Here is a 21,214-nt window from a genome sequence, read left to right as displayed (position 1 = left end):
CTTTGCGACCTTTTGCCTTAAAAGATTGTTGTAATATATTTTAAAATTTTGAAATTTACTTGTGGCCTTCCGCCGTTTGTATTGCACCTTGTATATGTTTGTTTTATCCACTTTTGCCTTGAGGTTTTCCACCTAGCTGTGATTATATATATATATATATATATATATATATATATATATATATAATCTTGTTGCTGTTTAAGATTTCTTGTTTGGAGGCCTTCAGCCATGAAAGAATTGGATTTTGAAACTCGTAGTTGTAAAGGTTCGGCTATGTGTCGTTTTGGTTTAAAGGTGTTGTTAAATTACAATTTTAGAGTAAAACTGACCTACACCTTATTTGGCCCTTTCCACAATCCTAATCACCTGTTCGGGCGTCTCAAACCTAATTTGGAATAATCACATATATAGTGTTGTGGGTAGAGCAGACCAAAGACTGCCATTAATTGGCAGAACACTTAAAAGGTGCAAAGGTCTACTAAAGAGACTGCTTACACCTCGCTTGTTCGCCCTATTCTGGAGTACTGCTGTGCGGTGCGGGATCCGCATCAGGTGAGACTGACGGATGACATCGAAAAAGTTCAAAGAAAGGCAGCTCGTTTTGTATTATCGTGAAACAGTGGAGATAGTGCCACATACATGATACGGGAATTGGAGTGACAATTATTAAAACAAAGGCGTTTTTCGTTGTGACGGGATCTTCTCATGAAATTTCAATCACTAGTTTTCTCCTCCGATTGCGAGAACATTGTGTTGGTACCCACCTACATAGGGAGAAATGATCATCGCGATAAAATAAGAGAAATCAGGGCTCGCACAGAAAAATTTGAGTGCTCGTTTTTCCCACGCACCGTTCGAGAGTGCAACGGTAGAGAGACAGCTGGAAGGTGGTTCATTGAACCGTCTGCCAGGCATTTTATTGTGAACAGCAGAGTAATCACATTGCGTGTCATCCCACAGCACTGATCGAAGACTAGCAGAGTGGGACTGGGGAGTTACCGTCCCACACATAGGTTGCCACCGATGCCACAACACAAGTAGCTGCATTTGGAGTGGTGCCATAACACAGAAGCCTGAGCTTCTGATGAATGGCATCTCGTTGTATTCAGCGATGAATCGCGGTTCTACACCGCAATGGACGACCATAATCGGCGAGCATGTTGGTTACCTATGGAGAAGTTTCATTTTTCCATTGTTTCGCACAGGCACGGGTGTCTTGGTGTGGGTAGCCATCCGGTATTACTTCAAATCATGGCTAGTAGTGATCGAGGGAACTCCGACGACACAACTGTGCGTCGCTGACATCTTGTGTCCTCACCTCACGTCTCGTGTGACAGTATCGTGGTGACGTCTTTCAACAGAACAATACTCGTTAACACGTGGCACGTGTCTCCATGGACTTTCTGTGTGATGTTGAGATGCCTGCAAAGTGCCAGACCTGTCGCCAGTGGACCATGAGTGGCGCTATCACTCCACGCCAGTGTTAGTATCTAGGATACCGAGGACCACTTACAAGACTTGTAGGCCAGCTTGCCTCAGAAGAGGATGCAATGGCTTTACAGCAGCCTCCCCAAACGAAGTGAGCTTGCAGACAGACCACAGTGGGTCGCAATGTATACTGAAAAATGGGCTCATAATGTCAGTTTCTCTTTAATTTGACTCGTTCCTGTGATAACTGAAATGGTGTCACATATCCTCTAAACCTGTGAGGCTTCATTTCTTTTGCTCCACCCCTTGTGGTTGCTTCACTATTTTTGTCAGCCAGTATAAGTAATGATAATACAGAGAGGAAATAATGACCTTGACTTATAACTCAGATATCAACTGGCTGCTTGTACTACATAGAATCGCTAGACATCCAGGGTTAATACAACAGACAGATTTTGTACAGTTCCGTATAAAATATTGTAAAACTAATGTAATTGTTGAAATCAGTCATATACTCCAGACGAGAATTTGAGTGGGAGAACTACAAAACAAATATTTTGATAATGTCAAAAATGTAGCCATTAGACACTGTCGCGTCACCAGACAGATTATCTCAAGAACATAAATGACGTTAAATGATCTTACAATTGCAACTGGTTATTTTGTGAGTCTCATATAGTCGTTGCGCGTTTGGCGTAGCTCGGGTTACGTACTCTTCGATTAACTGACTAAATTAACCTTCGACGAGTAATGCAACCGTTATGTTTCATCTTCACTAACACTTGTAGTAAACCAGCTTCATTAGTTCCAAACCGGTGACAAATAATAAAGAATGAAATAACGTTTGTGTGTCTCTAGCGATCTCTTCCACATGGAAATTACACTTCACTTGAACGCATCCAGTAACTCTCATTATCCCGTCTCCTTCCCCACAGCTATAATTATGTGCTTATTACACCTTCCCTACCTCCGGGCAGAGGGGTTTTAAAACAGTGACTGTTGCCTGTCGTTGATTGCTGATTGTTCACTCGAAGTATAATGGATCTTTTCGTCTGCTAATGCACATTACGCTAGCTGCGGGCGCTTGACATCTATGAATTTCTGTAGGTATCAGATCTCTGTTCACATTACTTTAAAAAATTACTATTCTAATTATGTTTCAAAAACGGATATCCGGTTTGTTTCGTTTATTCGAACAGATACTACCTTATTAGGTCTTTGGAACTAGCAACACTGTAGTACAAAAGTTTCATGTACACGTTTCATAGACGGGAAATACCAAATAAGGAGTCGTTGGATACACTTGATAGATGCCGATGCGCTATTGGAAGTAAAAGAGCTAACAATAGAAGGGTCGAGGAAAAAATACCGTTCGCTATCAACAACGAATTCAATGTCTGCATGAAGGAAAGAACTACCGATGAAAAACATAACACAAAAAATAATTTTACCTGCAGTATATGGTCTCTTCATTCCTGTCTAGGGTTCTTCAGCCGGCATTTATTTGACGATTGTTCTGACGTTTACCCAGCAGCAGTGGCTGGCTTTGTCAAAGCTTCACCCGCCATTTCAGACAGCAATCTGAAGTGACACGGCAATGTCCAAGGGCCTTTCCGTGATCACTGCCACTGTGGTTCTAGACTTCCGCTCCAGCACTTTAATACGTGATCCGTTTACCTTGAGGCTTTCTTCTTTATTGTTCAAGCTGTCGTCATATTTTTGGATTTCTATGGCTTCCCTTGATACATCAACATATTCCTTGGCAGCGAATTTTATTATGTGTTCGCTCTCACAACGTATGCACCGCCACAGCCGATTTCTTGATTTCTCCACCTGTCCCAGCCTGCAATAGCGTTTATATTCGGTGGTCCTGGTGTTAATGGATCGTCCAGGAATTTCAACAACGATATTTCCGCATGTACAGGGTATGTGGTGTATTACCGTCATTGTTAGTGGGCCCCTTTCGTCCTCTGCCGATCTCAGGCTCTCCTTGATTTCCTTGGTGGGCTTGTAAACAGCGTTTCGTCGTTTTTGAGCAATATCTGGTCAGTGTTGTCCGTCATGCTGAGGATGTTTGGCAAAAAGGCCTGACTCGACATCTGTTACTCTGACGTGTCACTTTCATAACTGTTCACAATGATATCCTGCTGTGCTGAGCATAATCATGAGCTTGCAATTTGAAAAAGATGAGTTACAAGCTAGCTGGGACGTTGACAAAATTATATTGATATTGCCTGTCGACAAGGGAAATGTGATCGTTGTAAAGAAGTCCAATAATTATGAGCGGAAGGTTCAGGCCTACCGGATCCAACAATGTCCTAAAAGCTAAAAACAAATCTGACACATCATATCATATGGAATGCTATCTGTTAGTCAGCAAAAGCTCAGAGAAACTTCCACAACAAAAAAGTCTAACAACATTAGCTGTATGAATGGCCAAAAATCAATAAGGATTATATAGGACTAAGACCAACCGTGCGCCCTTCTGGCTCAGCACATGTTAACTAGTGAAATATTTCGCTTCTCTGCTTCAGCTGGACGTGGGGAAGACCGCTGCATATATTAAGGACTTGGAACGTTCACTGAGAAGCCGAAAAATCTTAAACTTTGACCAAATGACGTCCTGGTCAGGTCTGATGTTTCTTTGCTTACCGAAGTATCGAGGATATCAGTTCCCCTTTGCCTCAGGCCATCACAAAAATCTTTGATGCACGTCTTACTGCTAGCTACTGCATGTAGAGTGGCGATTTCTATGAAGAAATATAACATATCGCCATGGTTAGCTCCTTTTAGTCCACCGGTGACCATTTTCTTCGTGGAGCATTTCGAAACATGGGCGATGGACTTAGCACCTTGTAAACCTAAGGTGTGGTACAGATTCGTCAACAAAACCTTTGTCGTGTACATCTGTGAGGAACAGCTTGCCATCTTTGTAAGGCGCCTGAATGGTCTGCATACCAGTTTACTGTGGAGGTAGGAAAGGATCAGTAGCTATCGTTTGTAGACACACGGACTGATACCTGCACAAGCTGTCAAATCATCACCCACAGCAAAAAATTGGTTCAAATGGCTCTGACAGGGGAACATCCCCATCACACCCCCCTCAGATTTAGTTATAAGTTGGCACAGTGGATAGGCCTTGAAAAACTGAACACAGATCAATCGAGAAAACAGGAAGAAGTTGTGTGGAACTATGAAAAAATAAGCAAAATATACAAACTGTGTCGTCCATGCGTAAGATAGGGAATATTAAGGGCAATGGGAGGCGAGGAGCGCCGTGGTCCCGTGGTTAGCGTGGACAGCTGCGGAACGAGAGGTCCTTGGTTCAGATCTGCCCTCGACTGAAAATTTTGCTTTCTTTATTTTCGCAAAGTTATGATCTGTCCGTTCGTTCATTGACGTCTCTGTTCACTGTAATAAGTTTAGTGTCTGTGTTTTGCGACCGTACCGCAAAACCGTGTGATTAGTTGACGAAAGGACGTGCCTCTCCAATGGGAACCGAAAACATTTGATCGCAAGGTCATAGGTCAACCGATTCCTCCACAGGAAAAGACGTCTGATATATTCTATACGACACTGGTGACGGCATGTGCGTCACATGGCAGGAATATGTTGTCGACCCACCTAACTAGTACACTTGGCGAATGGGTGAAAAGATTCTTCTACCTTGCCCGATTTAGGTTTTCTTGTGGATGTAATAATCACTCCAAAAAAAGTGATGAAAACATAAGAGTTTTTCACATAAACTGAAAATAAAAAGTTAAAATTTTCGGTCGAGGGAAGACCTCTCGTTCTGCACCTGTTCACACTAACCATGGGACCACGGCGCTCCAAGTCTCAGACTGCCATTAATACTGCCTATATTACACATGGACGACGCAGTTTGTATATTTTGTTTATTTTTTCATAGTTCCACACAACTTCTTCCTGTTTTCTCTATCGATCTGTGTTCAGTTTTTCAAGGCCTATCCACTGTGCCAACTTATAACTAAATCTGAGGGGGGTGCAATGGGGATGTTCCCTTGTGAGCACTATGGGACTCAACTTCTGAGGTCATTAGTCCCCTAGAACTTAGAACTAGTTAAACCTAACTAACCTAAGGACATCACACACATCAATGCCCGAAGCAGGATTCGAACCTGCGACCGTAGCGGTCTCGCGGTTCCAGACTGCAGCGCCTAGAACCGCACGGCCACTTCGGCCGGCTCACCCACAGCAGAAAAGTGGGATGATTCATATGTTCATGATGCGTGGAAGACGAATATGAGAGTCGCGACATCTGTGACTTAAGATATAACGCTTGTTAACCGTTCTGAGGAGCAATGGATATTCCACCTTTTCCGTAAGAAGTATCGTGAAATCACTCGCCGAAGCGACCTGAATAGCCTTGATTATTTCCTATGGGGATATCTAAAGTCACTAGTGTATATGACCCCAGTGGATACGGAGATTGCGTTAGTTGTCAGAATTGTAGCTGCCTGTGATGTGATTTGAAACATACCAAGGATATGTCAGATACAGCCTTTCTGTTATAAATCCCCAGCGTGATGGACAGAATCGAGCGCATATTGCGCAAACAGAGCGTGAAGACTATATTTACAAAGCGACCAAGATAATCAAGGAGTGTCTCAGAACGGCAAAGGCGAAAGGCACCCACCTGCAATATCAGTAATATACCTCATAGCCTCATGTGAAAATGTCTGTGTTGGAGTGACTGGGTTATCTATCAACACCAAAATCACCAGAGATACACGATATTACAAATTGGGATAAGTGGAGAAATCGGCCGTGGCGGAGCAGATGTTGTAGTGAGACTGACCGCATAATAAAAATCGCCAACAAGAAAATTCTTGATGTGGAGAAGAGCTATCACGCATGCTTGTCCAGGGAAGCCATTGAAATCTACAAGCACTACAGTAGCTTCATCGTGAAAAAAGAAAGCCTCAAGGTGAACGGGTCTTGGACTCCAGTGTTGCAGCAAAAGACCGTTGCAAGTCGCAACAGGAGGAACGCAGGAGTAATTATATGGGAAAGCCTCAGACGCTGGCGTGATACATACAGGGTGTTTCCGTTAGAGCATGCAAAAATGTAACAGAGGATAGAGAATGCTCCATCGCACAATTTGAGGTAGGGAACATGGGGTCGCAGAAGCCAGCTTAAGGAGATATGGAAGTTAAATTTGCGTACTGCTTTGTCTAGCATTTCTGTTTTCCAGCTTATTTACAACTAACATGCGTACAAGTTTACACGTACTGTACTGTTTATTTACACGTATATTCTTTATTTCGTGCAAGGAAAGAAGGAGGATGAGCATGATTTATAGGTAGTCTGTCTGTCTGTCTCAGTGGCCACCTGTACTTGAGGTTCGTTCAAAGGGTTCTACCTGAGTTATAGAAGAACTTACCCTCGAGTGTTCGTGAGAGGATGTGGATACAACGAGACGGTGTACTGCCCTACTTCAGTATGGATGTCCGCAACCATCTCAGTGCTGTATTTCCTGGTCGCTGAATTGGAAGGGGACGTCCTATTCCATGGCCTGCGAGATTACCTTGACATGAATCCCCTTGATTATTTCCTTGTATATCTAAAGTCACTTGTGTATAAGACCCCAGTGGATACGGAGATTGAATTAGTTGTCAGAATTGTAGGCGCGTGTGATATGATTTGAAACACACCAAGGATATCCGTCAGATTTCGTCAGAATCTTGTTTTCCGATGTCATGTTTGCATTGAGGTTCGTTGCCGTCAGTTTCAGCACATTTTGTAAGATACATACAAATCGACGTTCATTATGTCAATGATGGTATTTGCATTTAACTGTAACTGATGTAAATAGAAAAGTGCACAGCAAGGTGATTTTATTCCTATTATCTCCTTAAGCTAGCTTCACCGATGCCAGGTTCCCTACCTCAAATTGTACAGTGGATCATCCCCTATGTCCAGTTAAATTTTTGCACGCTCTTACCGGAACACCCTGTATGATCTGCGGCCGCGAGCTCGTCTCCAGTGCACCATTACCAATGGAGGGTGAAGCTTTGACAAGGGCAGCTAGTGGTGCTGGCGAAACGTCAAAAAAATTGTCAAACGTCGCTTAAAGAAGCTGAGACATAAGCCGAAAGGGAATAAGTCAACTTGCGGCCACAAAAGCCTCAACAATTTTTATTTAGTTTGGTCATATCTCTGTAGGGCATAAATGTTCAATACGTCTATGAGCTCACATGATCTTCACCATTTGTATGTAGTTTTCATGAATGAAACGTAACGTTATGCAGCTTGCCTTAGGTTTTTGCGGAAACTCGATCCACAAGACAGTTTGATTAGTCAGAACGGAAGAGGTTCAAATGGTTCAAATGGCCCTAAGCACTATGCGACTTAACTTCTGAGGTCATCAGTCGCCTAGAACTTAGAACTAATTAAACCTAGCTAACCTAAGGACATCACACACATCCATGCCCGATGCAGGATTCGAACCTGCGACGGAAGCGGTCACTCGGCTCCAGACTGTAGCGCCTAGAACCGCACGGCCACTCCGGCCGGCGAACGGAAGAGGAAAGACACGTTCGATTACGTTAACGAGACATGTGAAGGAATTGAAACTTTAACGTGTTAAGGCTGATTGGTGTCCCGTATCAGTGAGCTCTCCGCAACGTTGCCTAAAAGGGCCGCATGTTGCCATGCTGTCCAGACCTACTGCAATGCAGACAGCACTGAACTCGTCAGTACGTTCCCCGATGTCTCATCCACTGAAACCATCTGACCATGGGTTGCAGCTGGTGAAATCCGAGCTGAAGCAGTATGGAATGACATACCAGTATCTGTCTTCCAAGATTCTGCCGACTCGATGCCCTGCCGGTTTGCAGTCGCTGTTCCTACAGAATGCTATATGTAATAAATTTTCGTTTTGTGTACCCCTAAGCAACATAGAATTTTAGTGTTGTATTCTTCCTGTTATACCGTATGTGCAAAGTAAGTACGACTTCGTTATTCGCAGTCCTTCTTGATGTTGTAAATTCAGTGGTTACCAGTGTAAACCAGACAAAATCCGTAAAATGTCTAGGAGTGTCCGCACACAGCGATTTAAAGTGAAACCGGCTACTATTCGTGCGGAATCATATAGAGCTGTTTCATTTGGCTCAGACAGCGTACAGAAACTTTTTCAGTGTAAAAATCAAATGGCTCCAATTACTATGGGACTTAACATCTGAGGTCATCAGTCCCCTAGACTTATAACTACTTAAACCTAACCAAACTAAGGACATCACACACATCCATGCCCAAGGCAGGATTCGAACCTGCGACCGTAGCAGCAGCGCGGTTCCGGCCCGAAGCACCTAGAACCGCTCGGCCACAGCGGCCAGCTTTTTCAGTCTTAACAGTTACCGATTGTGATACGTATGTTTAGACAAAAAAATATAAATATTTTAGTGACCTGGAGGGATAACTTTCCCTGTTTTACACAAACTCGAGTTTTCAACCCCTCTCCTTTGATCTTCTTCAGAAGTCCTCTGGTGTCGCCAAATGACTGAACGATGCGGAAACCCAATGTCAAACACATTTAAAGGAAAATATCTTTTTGATGAGGTAGGATCATTGGGCAAAATTCCTCGACCTTCAATTCTAATCCGTCGTCATTGGCAAGTAATAGCTAGTCAGTTGGAGGAATTGGAATGTTACTTAAAAAGTCAGAAACGAAAATGCTACCTTTATTCTGCTGCCGAGATAGCTTCTTGGAATTCATTACATCCCAGTTACTTCCTTGATGACTTGTACACGCTACGTTGTATACCTGTTGCGCAATTTGTGACGAAATTAAAGTCATTATAAGATATATCTTCGAGAACCCGGGCTTTTTCCTGATGTGCGTTCTTTAAAGTCAATATGCAGCAGAACTCTCTTAATGAAAGTACGTTTGACGTATCACTCAGTGAAGTACCCACGAATTGAAATGGGACTGGAACCTAGATAATTGTTAGTGAAAACACTGCTATTTGCAAAGGACATAGAATATTATCAAGTTACGCTGGTGGACTGAAGTCATCCAATCCTTCCTGTACAAATCACAGAGCAGTAGGCGACAAACGATTCTACATAACTTCTCCCGTTAGCCTTCCGGTATATACCACGGCTTAAGACAAATACGACATGTCTTGGACTCTGCTGTAGTGAACTGACGTCATAACAACAGCTAGTATTTAAGCGGCACAAACAAGTCACTATAAGATACTGAGAGATTTTTCATCTAAGAGATTCTTTCGCCATTTTTGAACAACTTTTCCTATAAAAATGGCATCTTTACTGAAACTGTCAAAATACTCTATAGTACGTTTTACTATGTATATAGATGGTATTTATTTTATAAAAAATGACTGTGTGCATAATGCTAATACTTTTAGATGCACTAAAGTCACCTAAGGGTCATAGCTTGTACACTTGAGACAACCTATGTTATTAGGCAGTATCACTAGTCGATGATACTCCTGTATACTGGAACATCTGTCAAGATACTGTGTATCAGTATTGTCCAAATACAGTATGTCTTGGTATTATATACAGTGTGTCCCCTGAGGAATGGTCAATATTCAGCGATATGAGAGGAATTATCATTCGATGCAAAAAAGTCTGGTAAACATGGACTCTGAAACACATACCTTAAGAGTTGCAAATTCTGTATTTTCGATACTGTGAGACAAATCTCACCTACAGCAGGCTGTTCGGTTTTCATATTTTGAATATGGTATTATGGACCAAATAAAGGACGAAATGTCCAGTAAATATTGGCTCTAAAGTGCTACCTTCCGATCAATGAGCAATCGTTTCTGCTCCCTACCGTGAAACACACCTCTTACATTGAACAATGTCGACCATCCCTCCTGGGACAATCTGTGTATGAAATAGATGAAGTCAATGCAGTATCAACGTTTTGGACCTGAAGGTCAAAGACCACTACATCTGACTGCACAATTCACAGCCGTTCTTGCCACGCACGGTCCTAGAAAGAGCCGTTTTTCCGCTCAGTGATTGGCAAAGCAAGCAAATATCCTTTAAGTGAGGCGAAAGTTAATGCTGAGCTACTTACACTAAAAATGGTAGCACTCCTCAATGGCTTTGGTTCAACACTACTTACGAGGTTATATGCCATAAAATAGAAGGAATACAGTTGGAAAAGAGATTGTACCACATTAGAAAAGAGTGGACCAAATGAGAAAGACGGGTATATAGTTTTACGGTACTGAGGTTACATATCCAATGAAGTAAACTATTAGACTGCAAATTGGCTTCAGGATAGAGAACACTGTAAGAACACGAGTTATACCCAACGTAGATAAGAACCAGGCATATAGCTTGTCCTGATTATACAAAGTATCATGAAGTGAATATGAAAAAATTTTATGTTGGGCTAACAGGGAGAAACGACAAAACGAAGTTTAGACAGTATATTAATATTAGTGAATTAAATCCCTCAACATTCATTGCTCATTTAAGAGAATGCATGCATTTTGTTAATGATGTTACCAAAAACATATGAATTTTTTCCAGGGCAGGAAAAAGTAGCTCATTGATCATCCTAGAAGAAACTGAGATACACACTCATGTGACGAAAGAACCTGACACTATCCTCAGTGGACAGAGTTACGAAATAAGACATATATACAGAATTTTAACAGCGTTTAAGCGAACAGGTTCAGATTTCAGCACCGTTTCCTAAACGCAAAATTACTACTTTGATACGATTTGTTGATGCATCATTAGATAGTCAGAGTTGACAACCTCGTTATGTGGTAGACAAAGATATACATTACAGTGTTGCAGTTCCTGTGTTATTCCGAAATACGAGGCAATGTTCCTGCGGACATGCATATATGCACGCATTCCATGGATCTTACATTACGTCCGTGTTAATATGTTGCTGCTGAGAGACAACAACAGTTCATGTATCACAGTTACGTAGTTTACATATTAGCCTTATATACTAATTGTCCAAGCATGGCATTTGTGAATTCGTGTCACGGACATGGATTTACGTGTATATTATCTCTGGAATAACAAGAGGAGTGTAACATAGACTCTTTGGCCTATCAATCAGATTCCTGTTTAACAAATTACGGTATGACAAACTGCCTATTGGCTTCTGTCTCGGGTTCTTCGGCCTACGTTCATCTAATGATTTTTCTGACGTTTCGCCAGCACGAGTGGCTGGCATTGTCAGAGCTTCACCCTCCATTGCTGGTGGTGAATTGGAGCCGAGCACGCGGCCGCAGACTGTATGTGCCTGGCGCGCCAACGTCCGAGGGCTTCTCCGCGGTTATTTCCGGTGCGGTTCTCCTCTTGCTACCTGCGACTGTCGTTCGCTGCAGTACGGGAAGCCAGGATCCGTTTACCTTAAGGCTTTCCTCTTTCTTGTTGAACTGTTCTCGTGTTTTTATATTTCTACAGCTTCTCTGAACAAGCGCGTGTGATTGTGCTTCTCTACAGCCAGAACTTCCGTGTCGGCGAATTTTATTACGTGGTCGGTCTCATTGAGTGCGTGCTCTGCCACGGCCGATTTCTCCACCTGCCCCAACCTGCAATGTCGCTTATGCTCTTTGATCCTGGTGTTAATCGATCGTCCAGTCATTCCGACATAAACTTTTCCGCATGTGTATGGTATACGGTATATTCCCAACATTGCAAGTGGGTCTCTTTTGTCCTTCGCCGATCTAAGACACTCTTTGATCTTGCTTGTCGGTTTGAAAATCGTCTTTACGCCATGTTTGCGCAATATACGGCCGATTCTGTCCGTATTACGGTATGTGACAGTATGGTCCAATGTGACCAGAAAATTTCACCGTTTAGCATTCGGCAGCTGTAATACTAACACATGACGACCTGTGTACTGTGAGGGAGATCAAATCTTATTTCCTGTCGCAATCGCATAGACAATGTTATAATTAGATTTTAAATATCTACGGGCTACTGTGTTTTCTGGATGAACATCAATTTTGACACCGTAGAGTACTTGTAACTGACACATACGTAATTTGATCTAGGTACATAATGTACATCAGCAAATCAGAGCCTCCTCCCAAAAATGGCTCTGAGCACTATGCGACTTAACTTCTGAGGTTATCAGTCACCTAGAACTTAGAACTAATTAAACCTAACTAACCTAAGGACATCACACACATCCATGCCCGAGGCGGGATTCGAACCTGCGACCGTAGCGGTCGCTCGCGTCCAGACTGCAGCGCCTAGAACCGCACGGCCACTCCGGCCGGCCCGAGCCTCCCCACCTCCCCCCCCCCTCCCCCCACCTTACGTATGACGTATAGCATATTCATTCTTGTTCATGACGCTTCATAGTATTACTACAGATACTGAACATGATGAGTCAATGTCAAAATGTTTAATCTTATGAGCATCATCTGCTGCTATGGAGTTCTTGTCGTTATTTGGGCGAGTTTTCTTTCAGTACATCAAATGGAAATACTGCTCAATTTTTGGAACGTTTCCTTGCACCCGTCCACCTTGGTTTGTAAATGTGAGTTTCCGGGACTGTGACCTTCCAGGGAGTGTTTTTGAAATTTAGACTTCTTAATATGTCGTTTTAACGCTTTTATGAGCATTTTTAAAGGGTGACTACAATGTTTATCTTACATCGCTTCAATCGCAGCAAAAAGTTATATCGTACCACAACTCAGAATCTGCGGCTCTGACATTTTTTCTGTTATTTTATTTCATCAGCGGTACCGCTCGGCGTACCGGTGTCCACCGAACAAAATAAAGCGCTGATGTGCGTATACACAGACGGCAACAACCCCGCAACACCAAGAAAGAGTTGTGCGACATCAAAGAAAGTTAGCAGGCGTGCTTCTAAATCCGAAATATGCTATCTATTAAAATTTCGCATCATTCGCATAAGAGAGGCGCTAGTGGCCGCGTCACTATGAGGATTCGAATCCGGTTTGCTTTAAATACACGCTGTACCGGTCGTAAACGTCAGTTATCTTTGAGATTGGGCTTCGTGAGTTGATATTAGTCAAGAATACCTTTAACCTTTCTAATACCGAGTATTTTTTGTTACAGTGAGTATCATTGGGGTCTTTAGTGACACCAACGGAATTTATTTTTTACTAAGGATATAGTTTTAATAATGGTAGAATAAAATCACATTCCTTATGTTTTCCACAATCTAAAACATGATGTCTGTGACATAACATTAAATCAAAATGAAAATTTTTTAATTATTTATTTCTATAAAATTTACAAACAATGCTCATGAAACTACAAACATTTTTGATTAAATTCCGAATTGACATTTATGACGCATTACACTTACAGCAATAATTTGCAGAGTGGTTTTTACACACAGAACATCCACATTTTGAACATTTATCGGTGAATTTTCTACCCTCAGATCTTTTACAAAACGGACACCTACCACTTTTCTTTGTCTGTACTGTTGATGGAAGTGCTGGGGAAATAATTTTGTCTGGCTTTCTTCCGACGAGCTGCTTTCCTAATTCTATGAGAAATGCCCATCTTTTGTAGTTGGTCCTTTCTGCCCAGTCTGGTGTAAGATGTAGCCATATGATAAATGCATATCAGTCATGTTGTAAAATAATACCATTGGCCTCCTTCTGCTCATCCTCTTTGTAGTCTACATTCTAACCAGCTTGTCCATGGTATCTACTCCCGATTTTGTGTTGTTATAATCCAGAATCATTACTGGCTTGCATTCTTCATGATCTTCCACTTCCTTCCTTGAATACATTGTACTGAGCAAAGTTACAACTTTTCCCTTTTTCGGACAATATGAAACCACTGAAGCATGCTCTTGGAATCCAAAAAATAGTACAATATTTGACTCGCCTTTGGTCTGAGTGAAAGCTTGTGGTAGTCCTCTTTTATTTTTTCTAATTGTTCCTAAGAGTGTGAGATTGATTTTCAGAGGTTCTCTCGCCAAACTAAGGCTAGTGAAAAAATTGTCAGTTGTTACATTTCTGGCACTGTTTTCTAAGCCTTTCACCATATCTAAATCAACTCTCTTGCCTTGACCAACTTCATGAGATTCATTTTCTTGTCGACCAGTGTAAACTTGGAGATTGAGAACGTAAGACGTTGCACTGTCACATACAGCACATAATTTCAATCCATATTTTCCTGGTTTTGAAGGATTATATTGCCGAAATGGATATCCACCACAAAATTCCACAAGTTGTTCATCAATTGTTACGTTGCTGTGAGGAACATATGCTTCTTGAAATGTGTGTACCCACATTTCAAATATTTCTCTAATGGGAGCCAACTTGTCAGGAGCACGGTTGTGACGTCTCACATCTGCGTCATCAAATCGGATGCACCTTGAAATTTCGTAAAGCGATTTCTAGACATTGCATCACTAAAAATGGGTCTTCCATCCTCTTTGTTCCACAGATTTACAAAAATATATGGTGTACTTATATATAACAGATATATGTGTTACTTCCTGTTCAGGGTGGACATCTGCGCTATCCAAATCTTCTTCTGAACTCCCGTCTGATTGAGGAATATTCTCTTCTAAGATGCCAATTTCTCCATCGCTGCATGAGACATCAGAAACTATATCGCTGACATCACTATTTGATTCTCCAGATAGAGGATTATCCTGCAGTAATATTTCAAGCACTTCGCCTTCGCAAAGGTGGCGAGACATTTTCCACTAAATGCAACACACACAATAGTAGTCTCCACTTGTATGGAACAAATAACAGTCGGCTTATAAAGTATTGGAAACAATCATACATTACAACAATATTTACAAGAATAAAACAAAGGAAATAAAGCAACAGTTACGGATTCAATGCAGCTTTATTGGGTAATAATACCGCAAGAGAGAAATGGGGTCGCATTTAACCCCAATGGTATTCAATCGTTCTCTCTCGATTTTCTTCAAAACTAAATATTTTCAGAAAGTTAAATTAATATACTATGAACCCATTACTTAATTCAGGAAAAGTCCTAATTTTTCATAATTTTTAGGAATAGGAAACAAGGTATATTTTACAGAAAATTACGGCCTGGGGTCATTATAGACCCCACGGTATTAGGAAGATTAAGGCGAAAAAGACGCCATTATGAACACCTCGTTTAATTTGGACGAGGTCGTGTTAAAAGGCTACGACAAGCTGGATGTTCCTTCTGCGATAGTGCACAAAGCCGTGGCAGGAATGTAGCCATTGTACATTATTGCTGGCAGCGATGGTCACGAGAGTGTATGGTCGCAAGAAGACCGGGCTGTCGTTGGCCATGTGTCACTGCTGAGATGGGAGACAATTATGTTCGGCGTATGGCGCTGTCGCATCGTAACTACACCCGCAGCACCAATCTGAGAAGCAGTTGGCACCACAGTGACACAACGAACTCCTACAGATAGGTTACTTCAGGAACAACTCCAAGCCAGACCCCCTGTAGCTTATATACGAATATATGAAAGCAATTCATTGTGTATTAAATTATACATTGTGTACGTGCAACAATTGTATTGACCTTTTACGGTCGTGAGATTGATTGATGACCCCTTACATCAGTATCAAGAGTATATGTGAACAACAAATGACAAGACATATCCATACAGTCAAATATTTTGTATGACCCAGATACTTTTTAATGAATTGGTTTTAAATCCACTTGAGAAAATGTATCATTATGAGAAAAATGATAGTTCCTGATTACACGCCCAATAAATGTTTTCGCAGGAGAAAACTACACATCATTGTAGTTTATGTCGCTTCTCATTACATAGTACAGAACGGTAACAGGTTGTTCCCGCCACAGGTGTCTCCAACAGATGGAGCCATCTATAAGTGGGGTGTCTGTGCAACTGAAACACCGTTCGATAAATAGGAGTGTTCGCCATTCAACATTTTAATAGTGTATGATTAGACCAAGGCTCGAATAGAGTTAGTAGGTTCACATGAAGGAAGCTTGCTGTAGCTGTGAACCTTTCCTACGATAGACTAGCGTGGACAGCTGTAACAGATCAGTCTTCGGACAGAAGACCACAACGACAACAATGGTTCACTGTGGTAACGACGTAAATTAATTATCAAAGACTTTACGGTCTTTGTTCCTTTCATTAAATAATGTAACATAGTTTTATGGTACGTAACACATTAGTTGCGCGATCTGACAGTGCTGACTTCGTAAAAACATGCGAGGAGACGGGAGTACGACTTGCAAAGTCATTTACAATATCTATTGAGCTAGGAAAAAACAATGTGCCAGCTCCATGCTATTCTCATTTATGTCAACCAGACAATATCACTGTATAGATGTGGTTTCTCAGTTACTATATACATTCATAATATATGTACAGTCTTGATATTAATACGTCTGTAAATTAATTTGATGATCATAAGAGGTAATAAACAATCAAAATGTATAATGAAATGCACTGGTTTATTGTTTGTTTACCTGTAAACAGGTACATCTGATGATAAGGCTAGAATTCTGGAAATCGGTCATGGGGTAATACAGGGTGTCCCACTCAAACCTCCCTGATTACAAAGACCCAGAAAAGAAAACACGGTACATTCGACAATGAAAAATGCACCAAATTGTAGAGAATCTCAAAGAATTTATTTATTTATCATCAATACGCCTCTATATATGAACCATTTGTAGCACGAAGATCGAGTCTATATTGAATTTCTTCGCAAGTTCTTAGTAACATTTCCTGTGTTATTTTTGCAATAGCATTAGTGATACGATGTTGCAACTTAGGAATATCGTCCACTTTGGTCGCATACACGCGGTCCTTCACGAATCCCCACATCAATAAATCAATCGGTGTAATGTTGGGTGAACGTGGTGGCCTGGCAATGGGTTCTCCGTATCCGATCCAACGGTTGGGAAATTTCCTAATCAGGAACTTGCGAACAGCCGTTGACCAAAGCTGCACCTTGTTGAAAAATGATGTTGGGTTGCAAGTCTCGTATCTGAGGGTACACAAACTGCTCCAACATGTCCAGATACACTGACCCATTCGTTGTTTGTTCCGCAAAGAAGAACGGACCAACAATCCTGTCATGCATTAGCCATCACGAGACGTTTAGTTTAGAGCTATCACGAATATGATCAATGAGAATGTGCGGATTTTGCGTACTCCAAATCCGAACATTATGGCTGTTAACCATTCCTGATAGATGAAAGGTTGCCTCATCTGAGAATAAACATTTTTCCAGGAAGCTGACATCCATATCAATACGCTGCAGCACATCCGCAGCAAATTTTTATCAGCGTGGTTTGTCGTTCGGCGTCAGATGTTGCAGAATTTGCATTTTGTAAGCACACATACGAAGAGCTGGTGATTTACACAATGCAAAGTTAATGAAGGTACATCAAGTTGTCTAGATGCTTGACGAATTGACTTACGTGGGCTTCTGAGAAACGTTTGTCTGATGTCCTCCACTGTCTCTTCTGAAACTCCGTAACGTGCACCGCCAGAATGTTTCAGGACACTTCCTGTTGCCAGAAACTTCCTATACCATTCCTTAATTGTTTTCGCCTCAGGTGGATCACATGCATACACACGACGACAATTTATTTGCACAGTAATCGGCGATTTTGTTTCTACAATTCACACTACTGCTTGCGCGCACTGCTGTGGAGTCTCCATTTTCACTTCATGTGACCATGCTGCACTCTGGCGACGATACTTGGCACTTCTGACACGGGAATATAAATTCTTTGAGGCACTTCTAACACGGGAATATAAATTCTTTGAGATTCTCTACTATATGGTGCACTTTTCATTTTCGTGTCTACTGTGGTATTTCTCTCCTGAGTACTTGAAATCAGGTAGGTTTGAGTGGGACACCCTGTAAAATGAGAAACATTTAATTACAGTCTTTGGTAATTTCTTTTTTTCGAATGCAGGGTGAGCAAAATAAAACTGGCCCGGAAACTACAGGGTGATTCAAAAAGAATACCACAACTTTAAAAATGTGTATTTAATGAAAGAAACATAATATAACCTTCTGTTGTACATCATTACAAAGAGTATTTAAAAAGGTTTTTTTTCACTCAAAAACAAGTTCAGAGATGTTCAATATGGCCCCCTCCAGACACTCGAGCAATATCAACCCGATACTCCAACTCGTTCCACACTCTCTGTAGCGTATCAGGCGTAACAGGCGTAATCATCAATGGTGGCTGGGAGAGGTGGCCGAAACACCATATCCTTAACATACCCCCATAAGAAAAAATCGCAGGGGGTAAGATCAGGGCTTCTTGGAGGCCAGTGATGAAGTGCTCTGTCACGGGCTGCCTGGCGGCCGATCCATCGCCTCGAGTAGTTGACGTTCAGGTAGTTACGGACAGATAAGTGCCAATGTGGTGGCGCTCCATCCTGCTGAAATATGAATTGTTGTGCTTCTTGTTCGAGCTGAGGGAACAGCCAATTCTCTAACATCTCCAGATACTGTAGTCCAGTTACAGTAGCACCTTCGAAGAAAAAGGGACCAAAAACTTTATTGGCTGAAATGGCACAGAAAACGTTCACCTTAGGCGAGTCACGTTCATACTGAGTTGTTTCCCGCGGATTCTCAGTGCCCCATATACAGACATTGTGACGGTTGACTTTCCCGTTAGTGTGGAAAGTTGCTTCATCACTAAACACGATATTTGAAACGAAAGATTTATCTGATTCCATTTGAGCAAGGATAAAATCACAGAAATCGATTCTTTTAATCTTATCAGCTGCAGACAGTGATTGAACCAATTTCAGACGATAAGGTTTCATAACTAACCTTTTTCGTAGGACTCTCCATACAATTGATTGTGGAATTTGCAGCTCTCTGCTAGCTCTGCGAGTCGATTTTCCTGGGCTGCGAACAAATGCTTGCTGGATGCGTGCTACATTTTCATCACTCGTTCTCGGCCGTCCAGAATTTTTCCCTTTGCACAAACACCCATCCTCTGTAAACTGTTTATACCAACGTTTAATACACCACCTATCAGGAGGTTTAACACCATACTTCGTTCGAAATGCATGGTGAACAACTGTCGTCGATTCACTTCTGCCGTACTCAATAACACAAAAAGCTTTCTGTTGAGCGGTCGCCATCTTAGCATCAACTGACGCTGACGCCTAGTCAACAGCGCCTCAAGCGAACAAATGTACTACTAAATGAAACTTTATAGCTCCCTTAATTCGCCGACAGATAGTGCTTAGCTCTGCCTTTTGTCGTTGCAGAGTTTTAAATTCCTAAAGTTGTGGTATTCTTTTTGAATCACCCTGTATTTCATCCACCTCTAGATAGACAATCCAAACATAATCCGCCCCGTCTGTGGACTATGTAAGCTGGTTTTCCTATCTCACGCTGCGTGAATTTCGCTCTAAGAGAAAAAAAGGGAAAAAAACACTTCGAGAATGAATTATTCGAGTGCAACGGAAATCGGTTGACGTGATGTACATCCACAGGCAAACAAATCATTACAATTTCAGAGGAATTAGACGATTTATTCAAGCGAAAGAACTTCACCTACTGAGTAACTCGATAACACGTTGGTCCACCTCTGGCCCTTATACTAGTAGTTATTCGGCTTAGCATTGATTGACGGAGTTGTTGGATGATCTCCAGATGGATAAGGTGCCATTTTCTGTCCAATTGGCGAGTTACATCGTCAAAATACAGAGCTGGTAGGAGGGCCCTACCCACAATGCTCCACGCGTTCTCAGTTGGGGTGAGATCCAGTGACGTTGCTGGAGAAGGTAGGGTTAGGCAAGCACCAAGATAAGCAGTAGAAACTTTCACCGTGTGCGAGCGGGCATTAGCTTGCTGATATGTAAGCGCAGAATGGCTAGCCGTAAAGGGCAACAGAACAGGGTGCACAATATCGTCGACGTACTGCTGTGATGTAACAGTTCCGTGGATGACAACCAAACAGGTCCTTCTATGAAATGGAATAGCACTCCAGACCACCACTCTTGTTTGTCGGGAAGTAAGGCGGGAGACTGTCAGATTGGTATCCAACTGCTGTCCAGGGCTTCTCCAGACACGTCTTCGCTGGCCATTGGGACTCAGTTCGAAGTTAGGCTATCACTCAAGAGAGTGAGTGAGATTACAGGCCGAAGACATGCCAAGAGAAGCCCTGTACAGCACTGGGATACCAACCTGTTTGTTGTCCGCCATACAGCCCGACAACCAGGAATGATGGTGTGGAGTTCCATTTCCTTTCATAGCAGGATCCCTTTGATTGTCATCCGTGTCACCCCTACAGAAGAACGGTACGTCAACGATATTCTACACCCCGTTTTGTTGCCTATCATGGCAAGCCATCCTGGGATTAAATTAGCAACGTAATGCTCGCCCGCACACCACTTATCATTGTGCTTGGCAAACTCTAGCTTGGCCTGGAAGGTCGCCGTATCTCTCCCCATTTGAGAATCTTTGGAGCAGCTCGGGAGTTCGATGATCTATCGCGGCAGTTGGAGAGAATTTGGCACCTTATCCTTCAGGAGCACATCCAAGAACTCTATCGGTCAATTCTAAACCGAATAACTATTTACATAAGGGCCACAGGAGAACCAACGTGTTATTATTAGCTTGCTCAACTTGTGAAGTTCTTTCTCTTGAACAAATAATCTAATTTTTCTGAAACTGTATTTTTTTTTTTGTCTGTACGTGTAAGTTACACTATAGATTTCCGTCCCATTCGGATAATTCTTTATGGTGCTCTTTTGGTTTGTTTTAGAGTGTATTTTCCCGGCCAGTTTTATTTTCCCAATCCTGTATATGGAGAATATTAGGAGGCGGTATTATCC

At 42.0% G+C, this 21,214-nt stretch overlaps 1 protein-coding gene across 1 annotated transcript in view; it reads right to left on the bottom strand.

Moving 5' to 3' along the window:
• The window catches only part of LOC124795312 (glutamate receptor 1-like), a 1,309,547-nt gene that overhangs the window by 186,311 nt on the left and 1,102,022 nt on the right, over positions 1–21,214 (bottom strand). The gene's annotated exons all lie outside the window — the stretch shown is intronic.

Source organism: Schistocerca piceifrons, chromosome 4, assembly GCF_021461385.2.
Source record: "Schistocerca piceifrons isolate TAMUIC-IGC-003096 chromosome 4, iqSchPice1.1, whole genome shotgun sequence".
NCBI lineage: Eukaryota > Metazoa > Arthropoda > Insecta > Orthoptera > Acrididae > Schistocerca > Schistocerca piceifrons.
This window is presented reverse-complemented; position numbering and strand designations above follow the sequence as displayed.